This window comes from Carcharhinus amblyrhynchos, chromosome 15, assembly GCF_965287045.1.
Source record: "Carcharhinus amblyrhynchos chromosome 15, sCarAmb.v2.hapA, whole genome shotgun sequence".
Lineage (NCBI taxonomy): Eukaryota > Metazoa > Chordata > Chondrichthyes > Carcharhiniformes > Carcharhinidae > Carcharhinus > Carcharhinus amblyrhynchos.
In genome coordinates this window covers 9,028,102-9,040,144 of record NC_137338.1, presented here as the reverse complement: position 1 = coordinate 9,040,144, position 12,043 = coordinate 9,028,102, and positions in this window count along the sequence as shown.

The window sequence follows — 12,043 nt, the reverse complement described above, 5'->3', positions numbered from 1 at the left end:
GTTCGTTTGGGGTCAGCAATCTATAAATGTAAAAGATGGGCAGCGTAGAGCATTGTAACTTCAAAACCGGCGTTGTAAAGCTGAAACAGGGTGCAAACCTAATGTGGGGACTTACGGGAAGAACAGAGCTTGGGAGTACAGACTCTCATGAGCCAATTCTGAGGAGGAGGAAGATGAAGGACAGAAGGGGAGGAGGAGGTAGAGGGTGATGTGGGTAATGCAGTGCCAATGGCACTTTGTGCCTGGGGAGTCCTTGATGCCCTCATTATTGCAAGGGTCGGTTAACTTCCATTGTCCACCTGTCTCATGAACATGTACAAAAATCACTTTTGCCCCCTCCCCAACCTCTCATCCCTTCCACTCAATCCCACAATATCATAAACGTGATTCAGTCCACAAACAGCCAAGCATTTCTTCCCCCCCTCGCTCATCCCCCATTGTTATGTCTGTCTGTGTGGAGCTTACATGTTCTCCTTGTGTCTACAGGTGCTCCGGTTTCTTCCCACAGCCCAAAGATGTGTAGATTAGGTGGATTGGCCATGATAAATTGCTCCTTAGTGTCCAAAGATGTGCAGGTTAGGTGGATTGGCCGCACTAAATTGCCCGTTAGTGCCCATAGATGTGCAGGTTAGATGGATTGGCCTTGCTAAATTGTCCTTTAGTGTCCAAAGAAGTGCAGATTAGGGGTATTAGTAGGATAAATACATGGGCTTATTGTCATGGGGCAAGGGAGATGGCCTGGGGTGTCAGACAGTTGGTGCAGACTCAATGGGCCAAATGGCTTCTTCTGCATTGTAGGGATGCAATGATTCTATGATGTGTCAACTCATATCTTTCCACATCACACAACTGACTTGACACAGCCGATGCCCATTGACTCCAGTTTTGCGAGGGCTCCTTGATGCCACAGTCAATCAAATGCTTCCTTAATGTCAAGGGCACTGATTCTCGCCTCATTTCTGAAGTTCAGCTCTTTTGCCCATGTTTGAATCAAGGCTGTAATGAGGTCTGGAGCTGAGTGGTCCTGGTGGTACCCAAACTGAGTATCATTGTGCACTGCTGTGCTGGACTCCTCCACCATCGAGGATGGGATTTTTGTGAAGCCTCCTTCTCCATTCCTGACTGGATGTGGCAGGACTGTAGAGCTTAGATCTGTCTATCATTTGCTTATGCTGTTTTGGCACACAAATAATCCTATGTTGTAGCTTTATCAGGTTGACACCTCATTTTTCGGTATAGATGTCATTGAATATTCCATTATTCTCAGCTTTTCTGTCCCACCTCGCTCATTGATCCACTTCTTGCATGTATCTGGCAGAATGACATTTTCCTGCTGGAGCAGGAAAGTTTCTTTTTTGATTTGATTTGATTTATTATTTTCACATGTATTGGGAGACAGTGGAAAGCACTGTTTCTTGCGTGCTACACGGACAAAACGTACAGTTCATAGAGTACAGAGGGGAGAAGGAAAGGAGGGGGTGCAGAATGTATTGATACAGTCATAGCTAGGGTGTAGAGAAAGAGCAGCTCAATATAAGATAGGTCCATTCAAAAGTCTGATGGCAGCAGGGAAGAAACTGTCCTTGAGTCACTAGGTACATGAATAAAGAAGATGGAAGAGAGTGTGTCCAGGATCGATGGGGTCCTTGATTACGCTGGCTGTTCTTCCGAGGCAGCAGGAAGCGTAGATGGCGTCAATGGATGGGAGGGTGATTTGCATGATGGACTGGGCTATGTTCACAACCCTTTGTAGTTTCTTGTGGTCCTGGGCAGAGCAGGAGCCATACCAAGCTGTGATACTACCAGAAAGAATGCTTTCTCTGGTGGATCTGTAAAAATGTGAGAGTGGTACCAGTCATGCCAACTTCTACCTTGCCTTTCTAGTGTCCATAGCAAAATACCTCCCCCTGTTGCTAGGGGCCAATATTATATCTCTCAGCATCCCTATTACATCCCTGCCGGACACAGAGGAAGGCCTTACTGAAACAAGGAGCAACTTTTTTAAAATTTCATTTATGGGACATGGGCATCAGTGGCTGGGCCAACATTTATTGCCCATCCCTAGTTGCCCGAGGACAGTTGAGAGTCAACCACATCGCTGTGGCTCTGGAGTCACATATGGGCCAGACAAGGTAAGGACAACAGATTTCCTTCCCTAAAGGACTTTCATGAACAGATGGGCTTTACTGACAATTGACAATGGTTCTACGGTCATCAATAAATTCTTAATTCCAGATTCTTTTAAATTCAAATTCCACCATCGGCTGTGGCGGGGTTCGAACCTGGGTCCCCACAACATTAGCTGAGTTTCTGAATTAATAGTCTAGCAAAAACTTCACTGGGCTGTTGCCCACTCCCAACCCCCCACCACCCATTCGGGAGTGGTATTGTTAAAATTTATTTATTAGTGACAAGTAGACTTACATTGAGACTGCAATGAATTTACTGTGAAAATCCCCTAGTCGCCACACTCCGGCGCCTGTTCAGGCACACTGAGGGAATGGCCAATCAACCTAACCTGTGTGTCTAAGGACTGTGGGAAGAAACCAGAGCATCTGGAGGAAACGCATGCAGACACAGGGAGAATGTGCAAACTCCACACCGACAGTCACCCAAGCCAGGAATCGAACCTGGATCTCTGAGGCTGTGAGGCAGCAGTGCTAACCGCTGTGCTGCTCCATGACACTTCCTTCTCATTGATTATGTTCCAACTTCCAGACTACATCAAAAATGGAATTTTTAGAGTGTCCCTTTGAATGCTGGATTTGAAATCCACTTCCCCGCACCCCCCGCAGTGCAGGTTGTCATTCCAGCTGCTGGCAATAACTGGTTGGGACTTCCAGAGACAATACGCTTACGAACTGGCTGGCTTACAGGTTGCTGACTAATGCATTGCATTGACTTCCAGATCTCCCGTGCATTCCCCATCCCTTCCAATGCATTGCAGACTCAAAATCAAGCCTATTAGCTCTTTCCCCCTGCCTCTCTTTCTCTCTCCATGGTAGCTGCCTGACTTGCTGAGTATTTCCAGCATTCTTCAGTGTTATTCGCGGTTCCCAATACCTGCAGTCTTTATGTTGCACCTTCTCAGTCTGTTGCATCCTGCCGAACTGCACATCGATAATCTGTGTAACAAGAGACATCAGGAACAAAGCAGCTCATTAGTGAACAGAGGGTGAAACGAGCCCTCCTTTACAACTTGCAATCTCTTGTATCTTAAGTGCCTGGGGACATTTTCTGACATTAAGGTGCCATATAAATGAAAATTACTCGTGTGTTATACGAGGTGCACAAATGGAGACATTGTTAATGTCTTTGAGAAAAGGGAAAGTTGTAACAAAGGATTGGTATATTAGTAACTAATTTAAAAGAAGGGGAGAAACTATCTTCTTGAAGGAAAGTTAAATTGCCCAGAAACAAAATGGAAATTTGCTTGACTGCTCGCTGAGCCCATTAGGTGCTGATGTATGCTGAGGATTGAACTGAGTGCTAAATTCAGAATGACAAGAGTTAGTTTGAAATTCATGTGGCTGATCTTCATCTTGTTTCTGCCTTTCTGTTTAATTTATTTTTGACTGTGTATCACAAAGCATCCTTGCCTTTTTCATCAACCCTGCATGGCGTAGCTTACTTTTCACTTTCCCTGTATGTGTGCGTGCAGGTTTGGCTCAATTGGGAATACTCCTCTACTGAAGAATCTCACCCCATATGTTGCCCATTACTCATTGCCCTTGAACTGAGTGACTCGCTGGGCCATTTGAGAGAGCAGTTAAGAGTGAACCACATTGCTGTGGGTCTGGAGTCACATGTAGACCAGACCAGGTAAGGATGGCAAACTTCCTTCCATAAAGGAACTTTAGTGAACCCATGGTGAAACTATTGTTGATTGTCATAAACACCCATCTGGTTCACTGATACCCTTTAGGGAAGGAAATCTGCCGTCCTTACCCGGTCTGGTCTACATGTGACTCCAACGCCACAGCGATGTGGTTGATTAGCAACTGCCCTCTGAACAAGAACAACTAGGGATGGGCAATAAATGCTGGCCCAGCCAGTGACACCTATGTCCCAAGAATGAATTAAAAAAAATAAGAATGCCTCCTTCAAGTTCCACAAGGGAAGCTTAGGCCTCCTTCTGCTTTGGGTTTCTTTGACCTTCCCAAACAACCAACAACTGTCCGTCCCCACCCCCTCCCTCCAAACACACACACACACACACACACACACACACACACACACACACACACACACACACACACACACACACACACACACACACACACACACACACACACACACACACACACACCCAACACCGAGAGGTGGTCAGTGCCTTCAGGACTGTGCAATTTCCCATCTACTTTGCACCCAGCGTGATGTGAAATTGGCTGTTTCAACAATAAGAACAAGTTACATTTGTGAAACCCTTTCAGGTTTTGTGGAGACGGTGGCATAATGACAATGTAAGTGGACTAGTAATTCAGAGACAGACTAATGCCCTGGGGTTCAATGCCACCATAAGACAGCTGGTAGAATTTAAATTCAATTAGTAAATCTAGAATTGCATGTTAGTCTCAGTAATGACAACTCTGAATTTATTATTGATTGATTTCTGGTTCACTAAAGTTCCTTTAGGGAAGTAAGTTTGCCATCCTTACACAGATTATCGATGTGAAGAGTGTTAAGATGTTAAGAGTGAACCACTCTTAACTGCTCTCTAAAATGGCCCAGCGAGTCACTCAGTTCAAGGGCAATGAGTAATGGGCAACATGTGGGGTAAGATCCTTCAGCTTCCCAGCCACGTGTTTCCTGCTGGTCGGAGGTGGCGCAGTGTTTTCTAGCAGCGGGATTCCCTGGTTCCCATCGCTGTCAATGGGAATTCCTACTGGCATCACCCTATGCCGGTGAGAAACCTGCGGGCGGAATTGCGCTGCCAGTGGAACCAGAGAATCTTGCCAATGTGAACAGCCAGAGGATTCCGGCCACGATCGCTCTTGCCAGTAACACTCACATCCCACGGAAGAATAAATTCACATCACGAGATGTTTTGCAGGAGCTTTATCGAACAAAGTCAAAGAGTCTCACCATCACCTTCTTTGGGGAAATTCGGGATGGACAATAAAAGCTGGCTGGGCCAACAAAGCCCACAACCCATGAAAGAAAAAATAATTGATATGCACATACCACAATCGGATGCATCGGGATAACTGGTCTTCAGGAACGTGTCAAAAGAGGAAAAGTAAAAAACTTACAGAGGGAATTTCTGAGTTAACATCTCTCTCCAGCTCAAGGCAGAGATGGGGTGGCATGTTGGCACAGTGGTTAGCACTGCTGCCTCACAGTGCCAGGGACCCAGGTTTGATTCCCAGCTTGGGTCACTGTCTTTGTGGAGTCTACACGTTCTCCCCGTGTCTGCGTGGGTTTCCACTGGGTGCTCTGGTTCCCTCCCATTGTCCAAAGACATACTGGTTCGGTGAATTGGCCATGCTAAATTCTCCCTCAGTGCACCCTAACAGGCGCTGGAGTGATTAGGGGATTTTCACGGTAACTTCAACGCACTGTTAATAGAAGCTTACTTGTGACTAATAAATAAACTTTATTTTACTTTAACTTTATTCCTAAGATGGGGCACAGGATATGTACAAGGGACCAGAATTAGAGCAGCGCAGATATCCCAGGGGATTGTCGGACTAAATGATATTACAGGGATAGAGAGGGATGAGCACACGGGGGATGTGATACCAATTGGGATGAGCATTTTAAAATTGAGGCTCGTGGGAGATTTAAATAGTGCTGGCAGTTTTCAGATCCCCTCATCATTCATCTGCAAGGTTTAACATTAAGGCCTATTTTACAGTTTTGCAAAGACGGCTTTATATTGTTGTATAATTTGTAAAGAGCAGGGAACTAATTATCACGCGAGTATATATCCTGGGGTGCCACATTCACTGTCACACTGCAGTCATGTGCTGAGTAACAATGTGTCAGCCCATCAGTCATCCAGATACATGGAGAGATGCAAGAATTACATACACTCCATGTAGCTGCAGAGTTTAAAGCGTGTTCATTTCTAAATTGGGGAACCACAAGCTGCCCAGAAGGGAAATAAAACAGTAAAAAGGGAAAATAAGAACTCCGGGTCCAATCTGTTTATTCCTCCTGCGCATAAAAGGTGGTTTTCACTTACAGTTCTTGTTCTTAAGCATCCACAGGGTTTTGTTTCAACATTTTTAAACTATTGCTTCCTTTTGGGCCCTGACTGCGCTCACTGCATGCTCCAATGCGTAGGGACGACACAATAATAGCGCCAACTGTTCCCCTGCAGACCAGGGTCGGGGCTGTGTGAGGGAGGGGTCCACAGGGACCCCAGTGCCATTTATAAATGTGTTCCACCCAGAAGGAAAAAAAAACCCAGTAAAACAGATAAAACAAGAATACTGGTCTGAGCTGGCCTTGTATACTTTAAAATGGAACGCCAGCAAAATGGGGAAATAAGAATACTAGTCCAAACTGGTCTTGTGTACTTTAACCTCAGTAAAACTGAGAATTGAGAATACTGGGTCTTATACATCTGCCTATACCTTACAACTTTTCGGTTTATTCTGCCTGTGCTGGATCTTCGAAGGAACTATCCAATTAGTTCCAATTCCTACTCTGTCCCATTAGGACGGCAAGTATTTCCCCCGGAGAATTCAGCCAACTTCCTTTTGAAACTTACTATCTGGCGGCTCGCTGTGTCACCTCTGTTTCTTTTGCCAATTACCTTAAATCTGTGTCTTCCGGCTGCTGACTCTCCTGCCAGTTAAAACAGTTTCTCCCTACTTATCCCATCAGAACTGCTCAGAATTTTGAATGCCTCTATTAAATCTCCACTTAAGCTCCTTTGCACGGGAGAGAACAGTATGGAAAATGTATTTGGAAAGCTAAATCAGTGCTCCAGGATTATCTTCGTTGAATCATCAACATTTTTGCCTCTCTCATTGTCGTTAAGCGCTACCGACGGCAACTGTTCCTCGAGGCATTCTCTAACAAGAGGCAACCATCTTCTTGTACCTAGATGTTAAGATTATAAATTGGGATGCAGCCAATTAAGAATGTGTAAACACCTTTCCTTTTTAACTTCATCTCCATCCCAATCATTTATTCATTCCAAAACGTATTTGAAAAATAAACTGCAGGTTGGATCTGGGATGGGATGGAGAGAGGCGAGACGGAGGGGCCGTGGGAAGGGGGTTGGCGGGGGGGGGGGGGGGGGGGGGGGGGGGCTAACCTAATGATCAGCCCCACTATTGGGGGGTCTTAAGAGGATCAAGGAAAAGCGATTAAAGTGTCGCCAAATTGGAAAGACGGCGGATGTAAACAGCAGGGGCTGGCTTCCCAGCCCGTCCGCAAACAAAAAATGCACTAATCCAACCATCCTGATAGGATTAATGGGGAAAGATTGAATAGAATGTGTCTGCTAGTAAATCAGAGATTTGTTTTGTTTGCGAAATAGAAGCAGAAATTCGTAACTGGCTGAGTGCATCATGTCCCTGCATTTTTAATGTGCTCCCGGACTGTTAAGTGATGTTTGACAGCGACAATTCACTTTACCCAGAGACAGACAGCTTCTCTGTAAATACGGCAACAAGACTCATGGGACCAGCAGGGAGGATGATGGAATGCTCTCACTGCTAAGAGTTTAATGTTAGTGTTGACAGAATCCCCTGCATCAATCTGAGCTGTTACTGAGTGGAGCTGTTGTTGCGTCAATTCCTTGTTCACTTCAACTTTGTAAGGTAAGGTTTCTTGGCTAGAAATGTACGGCTCAGTCACATCTTGGGGTGACCTCTGCCCAAGCCCTGCTCCAACAGGGTAGAAGCAAATATCACACCAGCTCACACCAGCTACTGAATGACAAATGCACGTGTGGCAGGACTCTTAAATGAGGGCTAGTCTATTTAGGAGAGAAATTGTGACGCACTTCTTCACAAGGGTGCTCCGGTTTCCTCCCACACCCCAAAGATGTGCTATTAGGCTGATTGGTGGTAATAAATAGTCCCTAAATTAGTTTTCCCTCAATGCGGAATGCCATAAGCGTAGATAAGAGTCATGGGTGGAGGGGGGACTCGTAATGTTATAATGGTGGCGTGGGCTCGTTGGGCAGAAGGGCCTGTTTCTTGGGCTGTTTTTGTTCTTTGTTCTTATAAGTGAGAGGACTTCTTCACTATCTCCCTTGCCGCAGAGAAGCAGGAGGAGTGGGCCAGGGTAGTGGGTTCCTAATGGTATCGGAGCCACTGATTGCACATAGAGGGTGCATCCAGATGGGGAGGTGATGGCTTTGTGGTATTATTGCTATTAATCCAGAAACTCAGCTAATGTTCTGGGGACCCGAGTTCGAATCCCATCATGGCAGATGGTGGAATTTGAATTCAATAAAAATTATCTGGAATTAAGAATCTACTGCTGACCATGAAACCATTGTCAATTGTTGGAAAAACCCATCTGGTTCACCAATGTCCTTTAGGGAAGGAAATCTGCCATCTTTACATAGTCTGACCTCCAGAGCCATGGCAATGTGGTTGATTCTCAATTGCACTCTGAAATGGTCTAGCAAGCCACTCAATTCAAGGCCAACTAGGGATGGGCAATAAATTCTGGCCAGCCAGCAATGCCCATGTCCCACGAATGAATACAAAATAACATTGCTCTGAGGGCTCCCTATGTCAAAAGAGTGGCACAAAAAGCACTACCATCTATCAAAATGCTATTGGTGTGTAACCATAAACTGGACGTTACATCAATAATGCCCATTTTACAAGGATGCTACCAGGTTTTAATGGTTTGAGCTATCAAGTGAGACTGGATAGACTGGGTCTTTTTCCCCTGGAGTATAGGAGGTTTGGGGGTGATCTTATAGAGGTCTATAAAATAATGAGGAGCATAGATCAGTTAGATAGTCAATATCTTTTCCAAAGGTAGGGGAAACTAAAACTAGAGGGTATAGGTTTAAAGTGAGAAGGGAGAGATACAAAAGGGTCCAGAGGGGCAATTTTTTCACGCAAAGGGTGGTGACTGTCTGGAACAAGCTTCCAGAGGGAGTAGTAGAGATAGATGTAATTTAAATAGTGTTTAAATAGTTACATGGTAAAATGGGTATAGAGAGATATGGGCCAAGTGTGGGCAATTGGGATTAGCTTAGGGGTTTCAAAAAAAAGAGCAGCATGGACAAGTTGGGCCGAAGGTTCTATTTCCATGTTGGAAACCTCTATGGCTCCATGACTCATCATCCTGGTATCAACAATGACAACTTTAGCTGGAGACAGTCAGTTGTTCCTGCTGTCTCTGGGCCAGTGTGACAGCTGGAGGTTGGCTGTTCAGAGACAAAGAATGTCCTCCGTATACATAACTCATAACTCCCTTCTGTCATTCAAACCATTTGAGGACAGCGTACTTACAACAGGAGATAGGCAGCCGTAAGAACTATTGTGGAGCAGCCATTTGGCAAATCATAGAATCCCTAAAGTGCAGAAGGAGGCCATTCAGCCCATCAAGGCTGCACTGACCACAATCCTACCCAGGCCCTATTCCCACACTCTCACATATTTACCCTGCTAATCCCCCTGACAGTAGGGTTAATTTAACATCACCAATCAACCTAACCCACACATCTTTGGACTGTGGGAGGAAACTGGAGGACCCGTAGGAAACCTATGCAGACATGGGGAGAATGTGCAAACTCCATATAGATGGTGTTCCGGGGCCAGAATTGAATGCGGGTTCCCTGGTGCTGTGAGGCAGCAGTACGAATCACTGTGCCACCATGCTGCCCGCAAGGAATGGTACTGCTGTCTGTAGCATTCAGATGGAATCTTGCAGTACTCCCTGTGGGAATGTGGAGTCACATTACCCCTTTATCTTGTGGTCTGTGGGATCAGCAGATGGGACAAAACAGCTTTCAGTTTCGCTGAATAGAAATGCTTTGGCAAAAATGAGGGATTAAAGGAATGGGGAAATCATTTATTCGTTTCTGGGTCTGGGGCATGCTTAGTCACTTTTTACCATATTAACGTGATTGACGATCTTATGTAGATGACATAACCATGGTGGGAGAGATTGAGATGAACATGAGTGGATCTTATTGGCTCTGTGTTATTAGAAGTCTGCCCTTTCATGCATTGAAATTTAGGGTTAGTATGCATGTAATGACAAAAATAATCTCTCCCTCAATGTCAATAAAATGAAGGAGATAGGCATCGACTTTAGAAAGTGTAGTGAAGGACATGCCCCAGTTTACATCAAGGGAGCAAAATAGAAATGGCCAAGAGCTTCAAATTTTTAGGTGTCCAGATCACCAACAACCTGCCATGGTCTTTCCTTGCCGATGCTATAGTTAAGAAAACTCACCAGCGCCTCGACTTTTTCAGAAGGCGAAGAAAATTTTGCATGTCCACTATTTAATAGATGCACCATAGAAAGCATTCTTTCTGGTTGTATCACAGCTTGGTATGGCTCCTGCTCTGTCCAAGACTGCAAGAAACTACAAAGGGTTATGAATGAAGCTCAGTCCATCACTCAAACTAGCCCCCCCACCCATTGACACTGTCTACACTTCCCGCTGCCTTGGCAAAAGCAGCCAGCATAATTAAGGACCTCACGTACCCTGGACATTCTCTCTTCCACCTTCTTAGTCAGGAAAAAGACACAGAAGTCTGAGGATGCGTACCAACTGACTCAAGAACAGCTTCTTCCCTGCTGCCATCCGACTTTTGAATGGACCTACCTTGCATTAAGTTGATCTTTCTCTACACCCTGGCTATGGCTGTAACACCATATTCTGCAGTCTCTTCTTTCATTCTCTATGAATGGTATGTTTTGTCTATATAGTGGGCAAGAAACAATACTTTTCACTGCATACTAATACATGTGACAGTAATAAATCAAGTCAAATGTAGAGATCAAAGGTGTTATAAGTGTTTTGAATAAACCACTGTTTCTTGTTTTCAAGTTGTAATTGTGAAGCAAGATCTTATAATAAATTGTGAACTCAATAATAAAGAATTCTAATTATTTGGAATTGTATTGTACGATTTGAGTGAGTGCACTTGTATGAGTGAGGCTTTTTAAGAATGTTTTTGGGACGTGGGCTCCGCTGGCATTCATTGCCCGTTCCTGAAAAGGTATGGTAGATTGAACAGTGTGGGAGGTTTGTGGTGGGAAACGTCAGGTGGATATGTATTCATGACCCTCACCGCCTGTGTGAGGTCATCGAACTTCTTGCGGTATTGCCACTCAGTCCACGGGGCCAGAATGTGGGAGTTGACCTTCTTGACCACTTGGTCTCATTGCCTTCTGAGGGCTGGTCTTAAGTTTCATCTGTCTGCCTGAGGAAACATTGCATCTCACCACTTCTTGACCCCATGGACTAATGCGTCAGAAGGTCATGTTACAAAAACTGGGGTCCTCTCTCGCTGTTGCCTCATTTGGGGGTGCTCCCCCTTGCAGCTGGGCAGCTGGTCTGCAGCAACTTGCCCACAATGCAGCTCCTCTTTAAAGAGACAGGCGAGCTAGAACACGTGTTAACCAAAAAAGCTGTGCGGGACCCCCTTCTGAGCACTCAGCTAGTCAGCAGCAGCACAGGCTGTGCTCAGCTGAACACAGTTGTTCAAGTGAGGAAGCAGCGGAAAGTTTGCCTGCTGCGAGTCTCAATGGGATCAGGTGTGGGCTAATTGCAGCCAAAAAAAGGGAGCAGTCAATTTTTTTTCCCCTAATAATATTCAAAATACTTTGTGAAACCTGTCTTTATCTAGACCATTGCACTTTGTTTCGCCAGGGAATAAGATTGCTCAGTGCACTCTTTCGGGCATTCTGTTTTAAAATGTGTTTTCATCATTTTTGAGGAAAAAATATATTAAATATTAAAATATTGGTTGTGTAGAGATCACACAGTTCTGCTTTGATGTTTCTATTTTAGTGTATGGAACCAGGACAGCAAATACTCCTTCAGGATCTATTTTTTGACAAAAAAATAATTGGAAGCGGAAGATGTACAATTAATTTGTGT